Below are 22,281 nucleotides of genomic sequence, written 5' to 3' on the forward strand. Positions count from 1 at the left end.
AATTATTTCAGTACGTCGAATTCTAAAAGCGTTTCTTACAATTTGATGTAAATACCTGAAATACCTGTTAAATTTTTAATTAAAGTATGTTTGTGACATAAATACTATGCTGTGTTGTTGTTTACGAACTCACAAACGTGTTTCTTTCTTTGTGTGATTTTCAATAAATAATCGATCGTTTGTAATTGTTAGTAATTAACTGATAAATCAATTAATAAATTCCTTGTCAAGTGTAATCGAAATGTATCAATGTTGAAATGTGACACAATTTATAAAAGAAAAATCTCATCGTGGAAAAATGTGACTTGATACGTACTTAAAGGGTAATTGATATTTGATAAAAGTGAATTTACAGTAAACAGTTGTATCTAGTACCGCTATTACGTGCATCCAAACTTATTCCTCCGTCTGTTTCAAGAAGTTAGAGCAAAATAGAATCATTGAACATCTATAAGGTAATAACAATTTTATAATTAAGATAATAATAAGCTTTTGAAGTGTGTTTGTTGTAAACATTTATAACTTTTTGACAAAGCGCGATCGCGATTCTCATAAAACTTATTAAATAATAAATGCTACGAGCGCTATAGCGCAGATAAAATTGATAGAGAAATTAGTAAATATTCCCTTTTACACAGTCAACCTCCGAGTGACCTTGACTTTGACTTTGATCTTCAAGAAGGTCAAGGTCATTGACCTTTTCCGTCGCTTGTTATTCATTAAAAAGTTATTAATGAAAACGTTTTTATGAATAATAAGTAATTTTTGAACACATGGTATATATTTCAGCAATATATAATAGTATGAGTTTTGCTCCATGTAAGTTGATATTTGTACGTTCGTATTAGGAATTTGAAAATAATAATATTGGAAAGGAAACATTGTTATTTTAATATATTATAAGTCCTTTGTCTGACTTGATAGAGCAAAGATATTGCTCCACGATTTTCTTCATTTAACTTACAATTATGAAGATCTTCTAAACTATTTATCTACCATTTAGATTTGATTAGGGTTAGGTTAGATTTATATTATATATTCATGAATATATGATAACCTAACCCTAACCTATCCCACGTCCTCCCTGCTTGGGGGCATTTTTCGATGAAAAATCGTGCAAAGCGATTTTAATTGTTATATTTTTTGTTATTTTCCAGTTATTAGCTCAATGGATGAGACAAGAAAACTGGTATGCTTGGTGGTCATGGCATGATAGTGAAAGTTGATGAAGCAAAAGTTGGAGAAAATATAATGGAGGACGGGTAATTGGTGGGAAATGGATTTTTGGTGCTATCGAACGTAATAGTAAATCTTTTTTTATTGTTCCTGTGAAAGATCGTACTGTACAAACGTTAACGAGAATATTTCAGAAACGTATTTCGCACCAGACAGTATAATTTATAGTGATTTGTGGAAATAATATGTACCTTTAAAAGAACTTGATGTGCATCAGACCGTTAATCACTCTATTAATTATGTTAACCCTGAATCTGATATACGTACACAAAATATTAAGCGATTATGGCGTGATATGCCTTCTGCTTTATCACGATTTAGTGTACAAGAAGTACACTACAAACATTATTTAACAGAATTTATTTTTAAAAAATAATATGATTTTAATGACAGAATACCGCAATTTTTTAAATTAATGACTTTTTTATATTCATTAAATTATGTATTGTCAAATAATAAATAAAATGTTATACATTCATATTGGAATATGTATGTTGTGTTGAAAAAGTGTCCTATTCATAAAAACGTTTTCATTAATAACCTTTTAATGAATAAGAAGCTACGGAAAAGATCAATGACCTTGACCTTCTTGGGGATTAAGGTCGCTCGGAGGTCGTTTGGTTCTGGCTGTATAAAGGGGAACATTTACCCAATTAAGTCTAATAAATATTTCGTTAACTCGAATTATAAGAAAAGCTCTTAGAATTCGTGGTACTGAAATAATTGTATGATTTGTATGTCAATACTGGTTTAATAATACTTACACATAATTATTATCTAATTTGGCTTTTTTACGTTTCTAATAAATTTATCAATGTAATTAAAAAACAATCCGATACTCAAAGAGTACAATATTCATTTCAGTCTCATTATTCTTAATTCATAATTGAACGAAATTAACATATTTAAAATTTATAAAAGACAAAGAAATAGCATGACAGAGGGGAAAGATGAGAACGATATTATTTTTATAAACGTGTAAACCTTGACGGAAAAATTTCTATGTCAAAGTGCGCCAAAAAGTACGCCTTTCTATAACTGTGGTGTAGAATCGTGTTGTTAAACAGAAATAACTACGCGAGATACGTAAATAATTATTACTTCCTGAACGTTTCTATGTCGAACTACGCCAAATTAATTTTTATTCTTCCGTAGTATTTCAAGAAAGTATGTAATTCTTCGCTTTTTTACGCGGAATTACACTTTATAGTCTGATAATTGGGCACAGAAATAACAGCACTCAGAAAAATTTTATCACAACAAAAATTTTTTGCGATAACAAAATTTGTTTGTCAATATATAATCAATATATGATCATGACTTTTTATTTTATTGGCAGTTTTAAATTATTTTGTTGATTTGAATTTTGTTGTTGTAACTTACATTTTGTTGCAACAACAAAATTTGATTTTCTATTCTGACCGATTTGGTTGAAAATAATTGAGGTTTGTTGTCATAACAAAATGTTTTGAAAAAAAATTCTTCGATTTGAATGTCATTTCTTTGATCTAAACATAACTTCCTTAAATTAAATAATTTTTTTTATTTGATTTCATAAAATAATGTTTCAATAAAAAAAATGACGTTCAAATCAAAGAAATTTTTTCTTTAACCATACAGCAAAACAACATTTCTTTAAATCGAAGAAACTTTTCTCGAGGTGTATAATAATATAGGGTGGGCCATCTATTGGTACGTTTTTGAATTTCGTCGTATGGCAACACCGAACGAGCTACAGACCCGAAATTTTGACAGTTTATTAGTCATACCGTCCGCGGCACGAAACAACATGTTTTCTCTTGAAGAGCGTTTTGAAATTTTAAAAACTTATTTTCAAAGTCAGTGCTGTGTCGCCGAAACTGTACGAATTTTGAAAAGAAATATGGAGCACCGAAGGAGCTATACGCAAATTGGTGAGGAAAGTTCGTGAGAAAGGGATGTTAGTGGATGACAGAAGTGGTCCCAGAGCTCGGACAGTGCGCACACCCGAGAATATTGAGGCTGTGGCCCAAAGTGTGAGACAATTCCAGCTTTGAAAAACAATAGTCCAAAATGTCATTAATAATTGGGGTGACCGAATGGCATACTGTAAGGCCAGTAGAGGGAGCCACATGAACGAAATCGTTTTTCATTCTTGACGCGGATACTTTTAGCTTCACAACAAAAAAAAAATTAATAAAAAATATCAATGTATGCTCATTTGATCGCATTTTTAAAAACGTACCAATAGATGGCCCACCCTGTACAATTGCTGTTTTATAATGTCTTAATCTTTTACATGATCATTCGATGAAATTTATCGGATCCGAATTTCATGAGCGGTAATGTACATGTAGAAAAATACAATATCTAGTGCTAAGAGGGGACGCAATTTTTATTCTTCTTTGTTTGAGTAACGATTATCTTTACAAAGAATATTTTCTTGATAATATAATTTTAAAATACACTTATTATTTACTTGAAACAAGTAATATTTAGTGTGTGTGTGTATGTGTGTGTGTGTGTGGTGTGTGGTGTGTGGTGTGTGTGTGTGTGTGTGTGTGTGTCTGTGTGTGTAACATTTTTCTTTATGTACATGTGCATGCTTTAGAATGAACTGAACTGAGTTTTCGAAGAGTTCTTAATCATTTCCCAATTTTCAAGATATTATTTCTAAAGCGCCGAATATCCGCCATCATTAGCTTGGCGCGCGGGGAATGGGAAGCAGCCGCGAGCCACTAAACTCGAACGGCGCGCCTGCCAGGCTATTCCCGCTCCTTGCGACCCCGCCGGCGCGCTATGCGATCAGTGGAGACGGTAGGCTATTCTTCCGACAGTAGTAGGCCGGATGAACGCACGTATTCGCTTTTAAACATTAATTTCTCGTTAACTATTGCGTAACTGCAAAATATAGATGACTTTTCGACTCAGTTCGATTCACTCTACTCTGTTCATGATGGGTGATGAAATATAATATGTTAAAATCACCCTGTATATATATATATATATATATATATATATATATATATATATATATATATATATATATCTTCTAAAAATCTATTTTGAACATCTTAAATAAATATTTCATCTTTTATTAATATACATACACATACACATAGGCAAGAAGTGTAAATCCGCATCGTGCAACTTCCACGCGATGTACCTTGAGTAAAACTAATTCCGGTGTTATTGTAACTTTTAAATCTCATAACTGGAGATTTATTTAATGAAAAAAAGAACTTTATAATAATGTTTTGGAAAGCTCTTGAAATAAGCTACAAGAATATATAATGGGGGATTTAATTTAAATAAATTCAATTTGACCTTCATACGATCTTATAGACTCTACTCAAAGTCGAACTCTTATTACTATTAGATATTTTTAAATCGTATAATTTTATTTCTTACGTATTTTTTACTTTATAGAGTTGATCATTTTTTATATCTTCCACCATTTCCGAACTTTCTGTATGAACCCTGACGATCAAAAGGGATATTACGCGTCGACTACTGTCTTCTGTCATTGGCCTCTCAATAATAGATTTTCAATATTAGAGCAAATGACATGATTGAAGGAACAATGACAAAAAATGGCGCCCGGCGTCTATTCCACGCCACGGTTAAACGATCTGTCAATATCGACACTGATTTTTTAAATCACTAATCTCAGGAAACAGAAACATCTGCTGCAGAAAACAAAGAATATTTTGTTTTTTACTGTGAGTTTACAAATCTTGAAGAACATAAATTAGAGCAGAAAGGCTATCTTCAAATTGATTTAGGTTACTTTGCACACAATCGCCAAAACTATTAATAGTATTAATATCATTCTATATTGTTACCTTGTGCAATGTTTCGTCGTCAAACAGGTTCCATTTTACAAGTAATTTCCTTTGCAGTGTCTATTGTTGATCTTCTATCACATTTCACACACTTGCCACTATATTGAAAAATTGAGGCGCATCGTCACGGTGAGATCCAATGTGGTCCAATAATAGAGCTTATACTACTGGAGGAGGAATACGGACGAGCTGTGAGCAAGACTGAGAGACAGAAGATGTATTTCTGTTCTCTTCTATTCTCTTTTGGCACATGGGCAGAAAGAAAAAAAGTTACTAAGCAGAAATATATCTTTCTATCCTCTTTTATCGAAAGAAGAAAAGTTACTGAGCAGGAATATATATCTGACAGAAATATACATCTTTTGTCTCTCAGTCTTGCTTACACTTTCCACTCAATGCTTGGATAGGCCATTTCCCTTCTAGTAGTATATGATCTATGGGCCCGACGAATCCGATCCAGTCTGATCGCATCGGCGCGTTGCGCGGCTCGCTTACTTCGCGCATGCATATAATTCAAATTTTTTTGCCACAATAAAATTTGTTTGTTAGCACAATACACTCAAAAAAAATATTTTGCACTGTGAACAAAACAAAAGTAACGAATTTGTTTTCCTAACAAAAGTTTTTATTGAAAGAACAAAATAATTTATTAAATATATTAACAAAACGAATTTATTGATAGAATTAAAACATTTTTCTGAGTGTACGCCAATCTATTCGGTTGCACAAAAAAATCGTTTCCTGAAGTAAGTGTTACTATGCCAAAGTACAATATTTACCTTTTAATTTTTAGTTTATGAAATACGCCATTCCACGCCATTATACGCGAAATTACTCTTGCTTATCCGTGAGCATTATGCATGTTAGCCAACAGAGAGTCATGCGAAGATGCATAAATTCGTAAATAAGAATCACCTAGAAGTGAATAAGGAGCGCAGCATTTCGCATATGAAATGAACTTTAACCCTTACGAAAAAATACTCAATTTGGGGCGTTAAACACTCAAAAGGAACACTCAAATTTGGGTATTAAGCACTTTAAAAAACGTTCAAATTTGGGACCGTCAACTGAAGGTTACATTCAATTAAAGATTAACGCCCAAAGAAAATCATTAAAATAAATGACTTATTATATAAAATTAATTAAATCTGTTTTATTCCTAAAATAATATTATTAATTTGCAACATTTTCCGAAATACATGTGACAAAATTATAATTAAAAAAAACGCTCTCTCTCTCTCATTTGAAAATTAATTTCCTTATTTTTCTAAGCGGTCACCCATCCAATATCATACTCCATCCATCGATGCTTCCACCACTGCAATCGTATGAGAACTGCTGCTTCGATAATTCAAGAACACTGAACGTTATATAATTGTGATATATCTCAATAGGACTTCAACATCTTTAGGACTGCGTGAACATCTTTTTGACAAACTTTATCTGCATTTGGAAACATCATCTGGATGTCCCTGTGTTTTATATTATCCTTGTTTCACATTGGACAATAAGAATAAAATGATGGGGGCAGTCGGTTGATGTTTCTGAACGCAGCCTAGATAAAGTTTGTCAAAAAAATGTTTCATGCGTATAGTATTAAAATATAATTCTTTTATAAATGAATCTGACGGCGCATCTATATTCAACATTTCAGCGTTCATTCTCAATCATAAAGATTAACATTCAAGTGACATTTACATTCAATTTTGAAAATGAAACATTATTAAGCCGTAAGATTTACACTCATCTATTGAGTGTCATGAGTAAACCGCGATTGGGTGTTACCATCAAATTCGGTGTATAGTATGGTGTATACACCAAACTATTCACCGAATTTAATGGTCACACCCAACTGACACTCAACATTGATGCTCTACGCTTAACTGACACTCAATATTGAGTGTCTACATCATGGCAACACCGAATATTCATGGTTACATTCAACCAACATTCAACATTGATGCTTGTTGGCGATCTTGCTGCGTGCAGGATGAATTTGTGATGGCACGGCCATGCGATCACCGTTCCAAGCGTTCCATTTCCCGCCGTATGATTGCTTCGAGGGCACTTGGTCGAGAAAAATGAGATTTTCCCTTCTTTCCAAACTTTATTTAAACCTCAAATGCGGGCAAACGTGTTTCACAGTAGATGAGGAAAGGATCTCAACGGTGCGGTAGTGCGAAAAAACTATTCAGCGCGAGGCGAGACACGTGCTGTCGACGAAACAATCAGAGCGGCCATTACGATCTGTACCGGATCGATTACGCGCGACGCATACGTCGCTTAACAATCGATATCTCGGGGATTGATCAATTCTTCATCGGGCGATATGACTAGACACCATAAACGATAGGGGTACCGAACAATGCTCAACGCTTAACTGACACTCAATATTAAATATCTATACCAAGACAACACCGAATATTCATGGTCACACTGAACCGACATCCAACAATAATGTCCAACTCTCAACTGACACCCAATGTTGACGATCAAACCTCAACATACACCCAATATTAACAGTCAACATTGAATTTTGATGATACTTGAATGAATTTTGATGAGGGTGCAAGTCAATAAGTTCTTAGAAAATCTGTCAGAGGGCACTCGCAGTGTCACATAACTTTTTGACAAGTAACATCTTTCAGCTGATTCCTGTCAAATTTTGAGCAGAATTCATCGCGTGATTTCATTTTTGTAGATGATTAAAGCGAACAACCTTTCTATTTTTTGCAAAATAGAAAAAAACGAGTTTCGTGCAGTGATCAAGTATCTATATATGAAAGGTTGAACGCCAAAATAAATCAAAGCCGAGTTGGCTAATGTTCATAGTACATTTGCACCACCATTTACGATTATACAATTGGATGAATAAATTTAAACGTGGTCGTACATCCACATGTGATGCACCTCATTCGGGACGTCCAATTGAGGCTGCTACGTTAGAAATCATCGATAAAGTCTATTAGTAGATATTGTTTTGACTGATCAAGTGAAAGTGCACGAGCTTGTTAAGACCACAGGCATATCACATGGCACAGTGATTTCAATTTTACATGAACAATTGGGTATGAAAAAGTTATCGGCAAGATGGGTGTCACGTTTGCTCATTGTGGACCATGAGCGCGACCGTATGACGATTTAAAAAATAATGTTTGGAAATGTTTCAATGTAATCCAGATGAATTTCTGCGTTGATTCATTACTGTGGACAAAACATTACTGTGGATCCATTACTTCACACCCGAGACGAAAGAACAGTCAAAACAATGGACTTCATCGAGTGAACCAGCTCCGAAGAAGGCGAAGACAGTGAAAAAGGTGATGGCCACAGTTTTTTGGAATGCACGCGGTATAATTCATATCGATTACCTTCTGTCGAAGCAAACGATCAATGGCGATTACGACGCAGCCTTATTGGACTGTTTCAATAACATTTTAAAGAAAAAAATGTTCCCATTTGGCGAAGAAGAAAGTGCTCTTCCATCTAGACAATGCACGAGATCACATGTGCCCGACAAATTGACGGCCGATGGCCAAATTCAACGAATTCCGTTATGAATTACTTCTCCATCCAGCATCTTCACCAGATTTAGACCCCTGCGACTATTTCCTATTTCCAAATCTAAAGAAATGATTCGGAAGAAAAAGATTTACCAGAGAGAGTAGCTCATCGCCGAAATGGAGGCTTATTTTGAAAGGTTAGATAAATCATTTTATTCGGACGGCTTGAAAAAGTTGGAGAATTGTTGAATCAAGTGTATCGAGCTGAAAGGATATTATGTTGAGAAATAAAAATGAATCGATACAAAAATGTGTTTTACTATGTTTTTCTAAAAACTTATTGACTTACCCTTGTAAACATTTAAATTTAACACATATAAAAAATAAGAGCATAAAAACCACAGCACAAGTTATAGTTTGTGATATATAATTATTATTACATTAATTAAAACATTAAACGTTTCGGCCACAATCTGACCATCTTCAGTAATTCAATAATATTCTTAAAACGCAGAGTTACATCTAGTTGACATTAAATTCAACAGTCGAGAGTTGTAATTAAATAAACATGTTCTTATGTATGTGAAGATGTTTCATGCAGTAATGTTACACCGTCAATTGTCATATCAAGAAAAGTGTAGAATAAGAATTTCCAGATTCTAAATAAAATTGTATATATTAAAATCTTCTAGTCGGAATATAAAGAAATAGAATCATTACCTGTTTTACAGCAAAAAAACCAAACGATGAATCTCGAATATTTCTTTTACACAGTTAGAATTTTATCATGACATTATGTGTTGTTATTTGTCCTATCATATATTTTACCACTATTTATATATCTGAGTCAAAATTTTTAGAAAGTTCTAGAATTGTTTATTAACAGAAAGAGACATCCTTTTTTAGAAGAGGAAAATAAACCTCAGGCAAACCTTCCGTGTCACTTTGCTTATTGATAACACTTGTTTGTCTTTTTATATGTATCATTTCCGAAATTCTTCTTTTCGCTAAAGATTGTTCTCTATCTAAAATTCTTATATTATCCCAATCTAATTCATGCATCTCATTCATACGGTGACGTGAAACCACAGAAATTTCGGAAGAAGGTTTTCTTATATCAGCCTTATGTTCTTTAATCCGAGTTTTTAATTTCCTTTTGGTTTGGCCAACATAAGACGATTCACAGTTTAAGCAATTAATTTTATAAACTACTCCGCATTGGTCATCTTTAGGCAAAGAATACACGGAAGGTGACACGAAAGGTTTGCCTGAGGTTTATTTTCCTCTTCTAAAAAAGGATGTTTCTTTCTGTTAATAAACAATTCTAGAACTTTCTAAAAATTTTGACTCAGATATATAAATAGTGGTAAAATATATGATAGGACAAATAACAACACATAATGTCACGACAAAATTCTAACTGTGTAAAAGAAATATTCGAGATTCATCGTTTGGTTTTTTTGCTGTAAAACAGGTAATGATTCTATTTCTTTATATTTCTTATATTCCGACTAGAAGATTTTAATATATACAATTTTATTTAGAATCTGGAAATTCTTATTCTACACTTTTCTTGATATGACAATTGACGGTGTAACATTACTGCATGAAGCATCTTCACATACATAAGAACATGTTTATTTAATTACAACTCTCGACTGTTGAATTTAATGTCAACTAGATGTAACTCTGCGTTTTAAGAATATTATTGAATTACTGAAGATGGTCAGATTGTGGCCGAAACGTTTAATGTTTTAATTAATGTAATAATAATTATATATCACAAACTATAACTTGTGCTGTGGTTTTTATGCTCTTATTTTTTATATGTGTTAATATTAGAACCACGTTAGTTTCAAGATATTATTTAAATTTAACACTCAAAATTGAAGGTTTTTTTCATAATGGAAAGTTGGGCTTTAATATTAAAGTACCCATACTATGGTATGAATCAGCTTACTTTGGCATAAAAGTCAGAATTTTACGCCAAACTACTTCCAAACTGCGTATTTAAGAACAGTTTTTGGTGTATTTAGAAATAGTTTTTGGCGTACTTTGGCAAAGAAATTTTTCTGCCAAGGAATGCGTCCGATTTGTATGCGCCTAAAGCACTCACATCTGACCGTGAATGCCGCATCTGGCTGTCTCCTCTACGCGACCCATAATATTTCTCCTTGTAATTTGAAAACTAAGCTTTAGATAAATTTTCCGTAAAAGAAAAACCGTCTTAGAATTAGGTCAGGAATACGTTTTTTCAGGGATACTTGGATTATTCTGGATTATCTTCTACAATTAATAATAATAATAACAGTAATATTTTTATATATTATAATATATTGATAAGTAATTAGTATTAACACAGACCAATGTTTTAAGACTTTCTTTCTGTTGTTTGAATAAAAAATACCATTTCTAATGTATCTTTGCGAGCTAAATATGAAGCCAACTGTGAAATTGCTCTATCACGTTAGATTTTTGAGAAAAGTGAAGTTAAAAGTGTAAAAATTAACGTTTTTTGATATATTTGTGATTTTTTTATTAGCAAAGTAAATTTTTTTTCTATTTTCGTTTACGCCAACTTAAAGCGTCAACTTTTATCTTTAAAATATATTTTTTTTTAATATCGTACGTTTTTTTCCACCAAATTAATCTCTGTATAGTCACACCAAGAAAAATGTTATGCTAAAAATGTTTTTGAAGAAAAAGTTTTAAAAACTACGTAATTATTTTAGTAACAAGGTTTTTAAGATCACCAAATACGAATCTGAAGTCAGATTTTCGAAATTCAAAATAGCGGATTTAAAATGGCGGATCCAATATGGCGGACCAAACATTTGTCATCGCAAAGATTTGTCATTTGCGCTTTAATTTAATTGAAAAAAATAATGTTCACAATATTAATTTCGGAATTTCAAACATTTATAAAAAAATTTTTAATTATATTAAGTAAAAAAATTCACTAGGTTGCGAAGGTCCCACATTCTGTTTTTTATATCTGTAGATTATTTAAACCTAAAAGGAACAATTTTATAATTCTTCTATGTTTCCTAGAAAGCACCACATGGGGGCAATCTTAATCGCTTTTTAATTTTTTTATTGATTTTATTGTTTTTTTAAATTTCAAATAAATCTAAAGAAATTTAAAAAACAATAAAATCAATAAAATTATTATAAAAAAAAATTTAAAAAATATGAAAGGAGGAGGACTATCAAGGTAAACTGCCTCCACGTGATGCTTTCTAGGAAACAGAAGAAAGAATTGTAAAATTGTTCCTTTTAGGTTCTAAATAGTCTACAGATATAAAAAACAGAATGCAGGACATTCTGAGCCGTTAACAATTTTTATACTTAACATAATTTTAAATTTTTTACAAATGTTTAAAATTTTGAAATTAATATTGTGAATAACATTTTTTAAATTAAGTTAAAACACAAATGACAAAATTATTGCGATGACAAATTTTTGGTTTGCCATATTGGATTTACCATATTGGATCCGCCATTTTGAATTTTGAAAAACTGATTTCACATTCAGATTTAGTGTCAAAAACCTTGTTACTAAAATTATCACGCAGTTTTTAAAACATTTTCTTCAAAAACGTTTTTGACACAAAATATTTTTCTTGGTGTGACTATGCAGAGATTAATTCGGTGAAAAAAAACATATGTTAAAAAAATCATATTTTAAAGATAAAAGTTCACACTTTAAGCATTTTACGATGGCGTAAACGAAAGTAGAGAAAAAAATTTCCTTTGCTAACAAAAAAATCAATTCCTTTGCTCACAAAAAAACATTAATTTTGACACCTTTAATCATTTTTCTCAAAAACTTGATGTGATAGAACAATTTCATTGATGGATTCGTATTCAGCGCGCAAAAATACATCGGAAATATCTATATTATTCAAATAACAGAAATCACGTCGGCCAGTGTAATTTATTAGACTGGAAGACCACCAATATTGACGTACCCAAATAACATTAAATATTCACAAATTAAAAAATACGATTTGTATTTCCAAAGTGCCGAATATTCTAGAACAGTAAAAAAATTGTCACAGAATCTGCAAATGTCGATGAAATATTCACAATATTGTATGAATACTTCTTGTATATATCATGAAAGTCGCGAGCGAGCGAGCAGTATACATCTTTGCCGACAGAGGACCGCGATAGAGAGCATTTACTTGACAATAAACAAGAATAATCTGGGAGAAAATATAAAGAGTCCTAAGGCTAAAATTGAATTTCAAGGTGAAAACACATGAACTGTGTTCTTCAAAGTTCAATTTTATTTAAAAAGTGATTTAAGGATAATCGGACCTAGAATTGCTGGAAGAATTAAAATTTTGCGGAATATATATGGAATATTCTCGGAATATGTAACGACAAATGGAATTTTTAATGAAATTTTTATTTGAATGTTGTTTTACATTCCATAAACATTTCAGGATATCCCAAAATATTCTTTAAATGTTTTTTTGGAAATTTTAGGAATACCTTTTACGAATATTTCAGGAATATTTAGTGTTAGCTAAAAAAACCACAATATTTTTTTTAAATAAAAAAACTAATACAATAATAAAATTTTAAAAACATAAATGCGAACTAGAAGATATCTTTACAGAAATTATGCATTTCGCTGATTATCTCCGTGTCCAAATTCATTCTTATAATGCCAACTACTGTATCTGACTACTCCTTGCCCTGATGAAGCGAACGGCAATGTTCACGAAATGTTGACATTGTAAGAATGGATTTAGACGCGGAAATAATTCGCGAAACATATAATTTTTGTATATCTCAAATCCATTTACGACATGTTTTTCAGAATCGAATTTTGTAGTTATTTGTAGTGACTTATTGATTACACTGATCGACGTAATTTTTGCTGTTTGAATAAAAGATACCATTTTCAATGTATTTTCGCGCGCTCAACACGAATCCGGCAATGAAATTGCTCTATCGCATCAGGTTTTTGCGAAAAAGTGAAGTTAAAAGTGTCAAAATTGACATTTTTTAACATATTTGTGATTTTTTTGTTAGCAAAGTAAATTTTTTTCTACTTTCATTTACGGCATCTTAAAGTGCCAACTTTTATTTTTAATATATATTTTTTTAACGCCGTACGTTTTTTTCACCGAGATAATCTTTGCGTAGTAACACAGAAAAATGTTTTGTGCCAAAAATGATTTTGAAGAAAAAGTTTTAAGAATTGTGTAATGATTTTAATCATTGCACATTTCTTCGAAATTTAAAATGGAAGATCCAATATGACGGAAAAATTTGTTTTCGCAAAAAAATTTTTATCACTAAAATTTATCATTTGCGCCTTAATTTAATTTAAAAAATATTGTTAACAATATTAATTTTGGAATTTTAAATATTTGTAAAAGAATTTCAAATTTAAATTAAGTAAAAGAATTGTTAACTGGACCGAGAAGGTCCTGCATTCTGTTTTTTATGTCTATAGACCATTTAGCTATAAAAAGAGCAATTTTACAATCTTTCTATGTTTCCCAGAGTGCAACACATGGCAATCTACATTATATTCCTTTTTTTTATTTTTTTTCATTGTTTTTATTTTTTTTATTGTTTTTATTATCTACATTATTTTTATTGCTTTTTAAATTTCAGATTTATAATTTTACATATATGAATTTTTTTATTTTTTCTCTTAAATTATAGTAACTACAGTATTGTAAATGTTATTTAACTTTATTAGGGCTTTAGTTATATATTATCAAAGCAGCGTCTCATACGCTTTTTTTTATGAAGTTCTGCCGATTCTTTACGCTTAAGACATCAGTGTCAAGGGGAATGAGTCAAGGGGAACAAAAAGTATTACACCATTTTGAAATATTCGCTATAGTTTTCGAATTAATAAAGAAAACGTCTAAGCCGCGCCGCACGAATTTAGTAGCATAACCTATCGCGCCTCACTCCATAGCAACGGTGCGCAGGGAGGAAGGATAAGGATAGTGGCGTGGCTTTACCGCAAATTGGCTTAGACGTTTCCTTTTTTAATTCGAAAACTATAGCGGATATATCAAAATGATGTTTTTGTTCGGATATATCAAAAGACTTTTTTGTTCTCTTTGACCTATTCACTGTTGATGTCTTAAGTGTGAGAAACCGGAAAAACTTCATAAAAGAAATCGTATGAGACGCTGTTTTTACAATATATAATTAAAGCCCTAATAAAATTAAATAACACTTACAATACTTTAGTTATTGTAATTTAAGAAAAAAGATAAAATTCATATATATAAAATCATAAATATGAAGAAATTTAAAAAACAATAAAAATAATGTAGATAATAAAAACAATAAAAAATTAAAAACAATGAAAGAAATAAAAATAAAAAAATATAAAATAAAAAAAAAGGATTAATGTAGACTGCCTCCACGTGGTATACTTTGGAAAAATAGAAAGATTGTAAAATTGCTCTTTTTATGGCTAAATGATCTATAGATATAAAAAAAAACAGAATTTAGAACCTTCTTTGCCCAGTTAACAATTTTTTTACTTAATTTAAATTTGAAATTCTTTTACAAAATTTGGAATTTAAAATTCCAAAATTAATGTTGTAAACAATATTTTTAAAATTAAATTAAAATGCATATAACAAATTTTAGTGATAAAAATTTTTTTGCGAAAACAAATTTTTCCGCCATATTGGATTCTTCATTTTGAATTTCAAAAATTTGACTTCAGATTCGGATTTAGTGACCTTAAAAACCTTACTATTATAATCATCACACAATTCTTAAAACTTTTTCTTCAAAAACATTTTTGGCACAAAACGTTTTTCTTTGTTTTTCTTTGACTACGCAGAGATTATTTCGGTGAAAAAAAACGTACGGCATTAAAAAAAATATATTTTAAAGATAAAAATTGGCACTTTAAGATGTCATAAACGAAAGTAGAAAAAAAAATTTATTTTGCTAGCAAAAAAATCACAAATGTAAAGAAATATCAATTTTGACACCTTTAATTTCACTTTTCGCAAAAACCTGACGTGATAGAGCAATTTCATTACCGAATTCGTGTTCAGTGCGCGAAAATACATCGGAAATGGTATCTTTTATTCAAAAATGCAGAAAAAATGTCTTAAAACGTTGACCTGTGTTATTTGTAGTTAAATCATTTAAAAATTATAATAAATTATCAATAAATAAAAATGCAATTTTTGCTTTTTGCTTTGATCGATTTCTATGGTTTATGACTTAAAATCCGGGAATGGAAGTAATTTACTTGTAACAAAATTAAGTTACAAGTTATGTTTTTCATTAATTTACGTTTTACTGGTAACTGCATTTCTTTTTGGTAACTGTAACAGTAATAAAATTATATTTGTTTGTAACGGTAACGAATTTTATAGTTATATTTATCGTTACTTTGCACACGATTGGACACAATCCACTCACAGCGCTTGAGACTAGAAAGCCTCTAGGCTCGTCCATTGAGATTGGTGATCGATTTTATAAAAATAATGGAAAAATAACGAAAAGTTACTTTCTTAAATAACAGTAACTGTAACAAGTTACTTTTAAAAATTCGTAACTAATAACGGTAATTTGTTACTATTCAGTAATGAGTGACTATTACTTTTAAGAAGTAACTTTCCATTCCTTGCTTAAAACTTAGTTAATGTTCTGCTTCACAGCAAACACGGAGTATAGTTACAATATAACCTGAAAATAACACATGATGTAACAGAATGTTATATTGTAGTATATAATAGTGTATAATATATTTTGTTATTTAGCTACGAAATAATTGTTATACAACTGTTGCATTATTTGATATGTACTTGTTATAGTAAAGTAGCGACAACATAATCTCAATACAACACATTTGTATAACACATTTGTATAACAGATATTATGCCGAAGGTAGATAACCGTTATATTATATACAACTCAACAAAAAATAGAAAACACTTTAAAACATCCTCAAAATTACAAAATATTCAGAATACCATAACTTGGTGTAACGGTAAATAAATTATCACAGACAAAAAATGAAAAAACTAAAATTTAAAAGCTTGAAATCTCTGCTTTCGAAATCGGTAATTAATATTTCAATGTGGCTGATCCTTTATGGAAATATACAGATACAAATGAATATCCGTCAAATCTGAAAAATTTTTACAAACTTTACAAAGATCTATGGCATGAAGTGAAAATTATACGGTTATAAAAATGCGATTTACGGAAATTGACAGAGTGAATCTTTACCTTCATTTGCTTTTTTATTGAGTACTATACAATTTTTCTTCACCGAGTTATTAAAATGATTGTAATGAGATTTTTAAAAAAACATTTTAAAGGTTGAACTCTTTACTTTTGAAATCGGTAATAGATATTTCAATCTGACTGATCTTTTACGGAGCTATACGGACGCAAATAGGTACTTGTTAAATCTGAAAATTTTATACAAACTTTATAAAGGTCTATGGCATGAAGTAAGAATCACACAAAATGCGATTTACAGCAGTCAAAAGAGTAAATCTTCACCTTCAATTTGCTTTATTATTTAGTGCTGTGATTTTTCTTCACTAAGTTATTGAACGTTAAAGCAAAATTTTGTCAAGAAATTCCATGGCATGGGGCATGTAAAAATGTAATGTGAGAATGGCTCCGTTTCTCAACACTGTCACTTCCTTCATGATAAATTTCCTTCCAACGTATCCTTGTACAAACAATCAAATTAGGTATGCATTAAGAAATGTATTTTCTTTATGTCATTGTGTTTAATGATATTTCAAAGAGATTTTAAATCCATTCCAGAGATGACACACATATCTCTTTGTTATTGAATATTGTCACGTTTACTGAATGTAAGTGAATGTAAGTAGACAAAAAATGAAGATTACTTACAATATTGTTATATTAAAGATTCTTTAAATTAATAATATTGCTTTTTTTAATAAAATAATAATATTGCTTTATAAATACATAAGCTATAATGTAATTTTTTATTATTGATTGCAAAAATGGTTATATCATGACATCTCTCAACGCGATCTGAGTTTCTTTCACTTAATTCGAAGAATTTATTACGTCCATATTTTAACATTAATAAATTTCACATTAAATATATTACAGATATGATGCATCTTCAAATCGTAATAAAAAAAAGTGAGCACAGTGGAATAGATTGCTGAAAAAGGTAAAAATTCATAAAGTTTGATTATACTTGCCAAAAACTATATATTTTTTCATGTCTCTGAACCCGAATCTGAGGTCAGAATTTTAAAATTCAAAATGACGGATTCAATATAATACTAAATGTATGAGTAAGTATTAAATACTAAAACGAATAATGTGTTTCAATGTTTCCATTCAAACGTTCGCTACCGAAATCTAAGTTATCTTGAAGAATTCGTGTACCTTTAATGTTAAAAACGTTATGAATTCTTTTTAAAGGTATAAGAGACCAACATTGTTGGTCAACCTAAACTATTAAAAAATAAATACATTATTTCTTCGAACGTCTTGCATGGTCTATGTTCACTGCCATAATATCAAATCATTATTTAATAACAACAATCATTTATTGTTATAATAGAATTAAAACGCTGCAAAATATAATTTTGTCTCATTATTGCGATCAATAACAAACTTTCTATAGATACAACAGTAAATTCGTGACATTAGCTATATAGTTTTTAAATTATATACTAGCAACACAATAGATGACCTGACAGGCAGGAAGAATGAGATGACATTCGTCTCTTGTGCAGCTGCCGCGCTAGATTACTAGGAGCGCTTCGACGTATACTGAAGTTTGTATATCTCTTAAAAATACAGCGAATCAACTTAAAATTTTGAGGAAATATTTCTAACATTATATACTTCAAGAAAATGTGATTTTTGAAAAATCGATTTTTTTTGAAATTTCTAACTAGACATAACCCCTTAATTAAATCACAAGAAGAAAAGACAACATAGAAGAAAAAAACAAAAAGAGAACGCAACGGGAGGAAGAGGGAGCGCAAATAATAAGTATAGGACAGCAAGGGGTGGGATAAAGAAAATTGTGTCCGACAATGGGTAGGAGAGAGAGAGGACAATAGATTAAAGAGAAAACGCACCGGGTGAGAAAGAAAAGGAATGGACCCTTTCGCTCTATCATGGACCCCGATGATGCGTTTTCCTCTCTCTCGGACCCAGCATCTGTGATGCATTTCCCCCTCCCTGACCCCCTTCACACACACACACACACACACACACACACACACACACACACACACACACACACACATTGTATTTGTATACGCATTAATATATAGTGAGTTAAAACTCGCCTTGTTATCCTACTAAGATATCATATTGATTTGTATAAGATGCTGGTCCTGTTTACATAAACAGCGATATTAATAATACGTGCCGCCATGTTGTGATGTCAACTATCATTAGGGTTCTATCGCGGGCCGCCGCCACCGCCGCCGCCCGCCGGACTTCATGGTCATCGCTGCTGCCGCCCCAAAATGCATCGCAGTATTAGTTTATAAATTTCTTTAACCCCAATGTTAATTTAACGAATTATAAAAAATTTTTTCTTCTCTTCCTCCTCCTCCTCTTCCTCTTCCTCCTCCTCTTCCGTCGCCATCGCGAGGATGTTAAAGAGTTCAAACTCTTTAAAAAGGTGAAGGAGGCCTATCCAAAAGTCAACGCATTCATCTGGATAAATGTGAAGTGTACGGGTTGATCTATGTACGACCATCTATATACAGCATCTTCTTCTTCTTCTTCCTTCTCCTCTTCTTCATCATTGATGAGGACATCATTCTCATCTTCATCGTCGAGGACGTCGTTCTCGCCGAGAATGTCCTCCTCTTCCTCCACTTCTTCCATCTCTTTCATCATTTTTGTGTCTTGCGGAGGCTAGTAATCTTTTCTAAGTCACACACAAATTATCACTTTCACTTAATCACGTAAACGTGCAAAAATATTCTGCCATTTAGTGGTTCCGTTAATGGTGAAATATTTTTGCAAGTTTATAAAAATCTCTTATGTTGCAATAGTAAGTACTCTTCATTAGTCTTGCATGCGGATAAAGATGCTGAGATGCATTCTTCACTGCAACGAAGCTGCCCGAGATTTATCTATCAGGCGTTGTATAGAAAATAATTTAAGTCATAAGTGCCGCCACGAGAAAATCGATATAGTTATTGCTCATATTGTTCCAGCATTCTTTATATTATAATATAACCGTGATCATTTGCGGTTCATCGAATTGCTGAAAGTTCGCGCTGCGCGTTTTATTTTCACATCTTATTTCTTTTTTTTCTTACGCAGACAGGTTCGTACGTACATACATACGTACATACATACATACTACATGGGCTGAAAAGTCCCAGGATTTTTAATGAAAACAAGCGTTTTTTGGGCAAAGTTATATTTATTCCTCAACATAGTTGCCTTCGAGGGCGATACACTTGGTATAGCGATTTTCCAACATTTCGATGCCCTTTTTGTAGTACGAAACGTCCAAGCCTTCGAAATACGCCTCGGTTTCCGCGATGACTTCCTCATTCGATGTGAACCTCTTTCCCTGGAATCATCGCTTGAGGTTTGGGAACAGATAATAGTCTCTGGGGGCCAAGTCTGGAGAATACAGTGGGTGAGCAACCAATTCGAATCGTAATTGATCCAATTTGACCATCGCTTTCAAGGACGTGTGTAACGGTGCGTTATCGTGATGATACAGAACTTTTTTCTTCGCCATACGGGGCCGTTTTTTCTTTATTTTGTCGTTCAGTTTGTCCAATAACACTGCTTAATACTCTCCCGTAATTGATCTTCCCTTCTGCAGGTAATCGATGAAGATTATGCCATGCGCATCCCAAAAAACGGAGGCCATAACTTTCCCGGCCGAGCGTTAATCTTTTGGCCGCTTTAGTCGGCTTTCGTGGCTTTTCAGCCACTCTGCAGATTGCCTATTGGACTCAGGCGTATGGTAATGGATCCACATTTCATCCATCGTCACAAAACGTCGAAAAAAGTCCGCTCGATTACGCTGCAACAACGCCAAACCGGCCGTTGAATCATCAACGCGCTGTTTTTGGTCGATGGTCAGCAAACGCGGCACCTATCGTGCCGATAGCTTTTTCATCTCCAAAACATCGTGCAAAATGTATTCGTGCAAAATGTATCCCGCCCGTTCTTTTGAGATGCCCACGGCCTCAGTTAACTCGCGCAACTTCACTTTACAGTCACTCAAAACGATTCGATGCACTTGCTTTGCGATTTCCGCATTCGTAGCCTCTTTTGGCCTTCCAGAGCGAGGTGTGTTTTCAGTGCTTGTAAGACCCTAAGATTTTGAATTCACTAATCCACCGATAAACTGTTGTTCTTGAAAGAGCAGATGTGAACATTTCTGCAAACATTTCAATGATTGTTCAGAAGTTTTTCCCATCAAAAAACAATGTTTGATCAAGATGCGATATTCCTGTTTTTCCATTTTTTTTACGAAGGTGAAAGTAACGTCACTTAAACGATTGTAGCTTGTAAACAAATGAACGAAATGTCATGAAACTTCATACATAAACTAGTGACAGATGAATCTCTCGAAATGAATCATGTTCATTTTCTAGTGGCGCCACCTATTGAAAAATCCCGGGACTTTTCAGCCCATATACATACATACATACATACATACATACATACATACTTGCATACGTACGTAAATACATACGTATAATTTGTAGCAGGAATATATTCGATTTTAGAGGTCCATGTTTCGTTCGTAGTTATTTTTACATTCATGACTATTAAAATCTGTTACGACCAAATGTTACATTAGCAATTATAAATGTATCGTAGTATTTGTATTTTGACAGTCGGCCGATGTAACCTCAATTTTAATCAGTGAAATTTCTCTCTATCAAATAACTTAGTGATTAGGTTGAAGATATTTCAATATTTCTCCGGAGAAAGACGGCAAAAGTTTTTCAGTGGAATTTCTGAAATACTTTAAAGCTTAATTGGAAGAAAGCAGATCAAAGCTTTAATATAAGTTTTGATAAAGTATGATTGCTTTTACTTGTTAAATAAGAATTGTATATATATATATATGTGGGGATCTTATATCTCTACAACTGCATGTGAATTTAAATTTAATAAATAACGCGCGCTCTCTAGAGCTATTCTCTCCCTTTTCGAGCGGCGTGGACGCTAGAGTTAAGGCGGCGACCCTACGAGAGGGAGCACAGTCTGGGTAAGGAGCTGAAAGGAAACGGACGGAAGCGAGGACATTCTTTTTTTTGAATTAAGTGCGAAAGGGTCACGTTCTACGCCTCGATACTCACACTAATTAGAGTCACCTGGGATCCTACACACACACACACACACACACACACACACACACACACACACACACACATATATTATATATATATATTAATAATATATTATGTAATAAACATATATATATATATATATATATTAGTAATAAAATTAGTAAAAGCTAGTAATAATATCTTTGTTCTTATTTCAAACTACGCACGTAATCATCGAACGTTATCGTTCATGCTACACCGTTATTCTTTATACGTTTTACTTTTTTAATGTCATTCTTGCCGTCCACCCTCATCGCGTCATCTTCGCTCTGTCCAACGATTTCGGTTATTATCGCACCGTCGTTCTCATCCTTCATCAGGTCGGGTACTTTTTTGTTTGTAAGAAGCATATCATACGCGTTGTCC

The 22,281-nt window shown here is 32.2% G+C and overlaps 1 protein-coding gene across 2 annotated transcripts in view; it reads left to right on the forward strand.

Annotated features, from left to right (window-relative positions):
• The window catches only part of LOC105155036 (uncharacterized), a 342,981-nt gene that overhangs the window by 208,374 nt on the left and 112,326 nt on the right, over positions 1-22,281 (forward strand). The gene's annotated exons all lie outside the window — the stretch shown is intronic.

Source organism: Acromyrmex echinatior, chromosome 9 (assembly GCF_024713525.1).
Source record: "Acromyrmex echinatior isolate Ae372 chromosome 9, ASM2471352v2, whole genome shotgun sequence".
NCBI lineage: Eukaryota > Metazoa > Arthropoda > Insecta > Hymenoptera > Formicidae > Acromyrmex > Acromyrmex echinatior.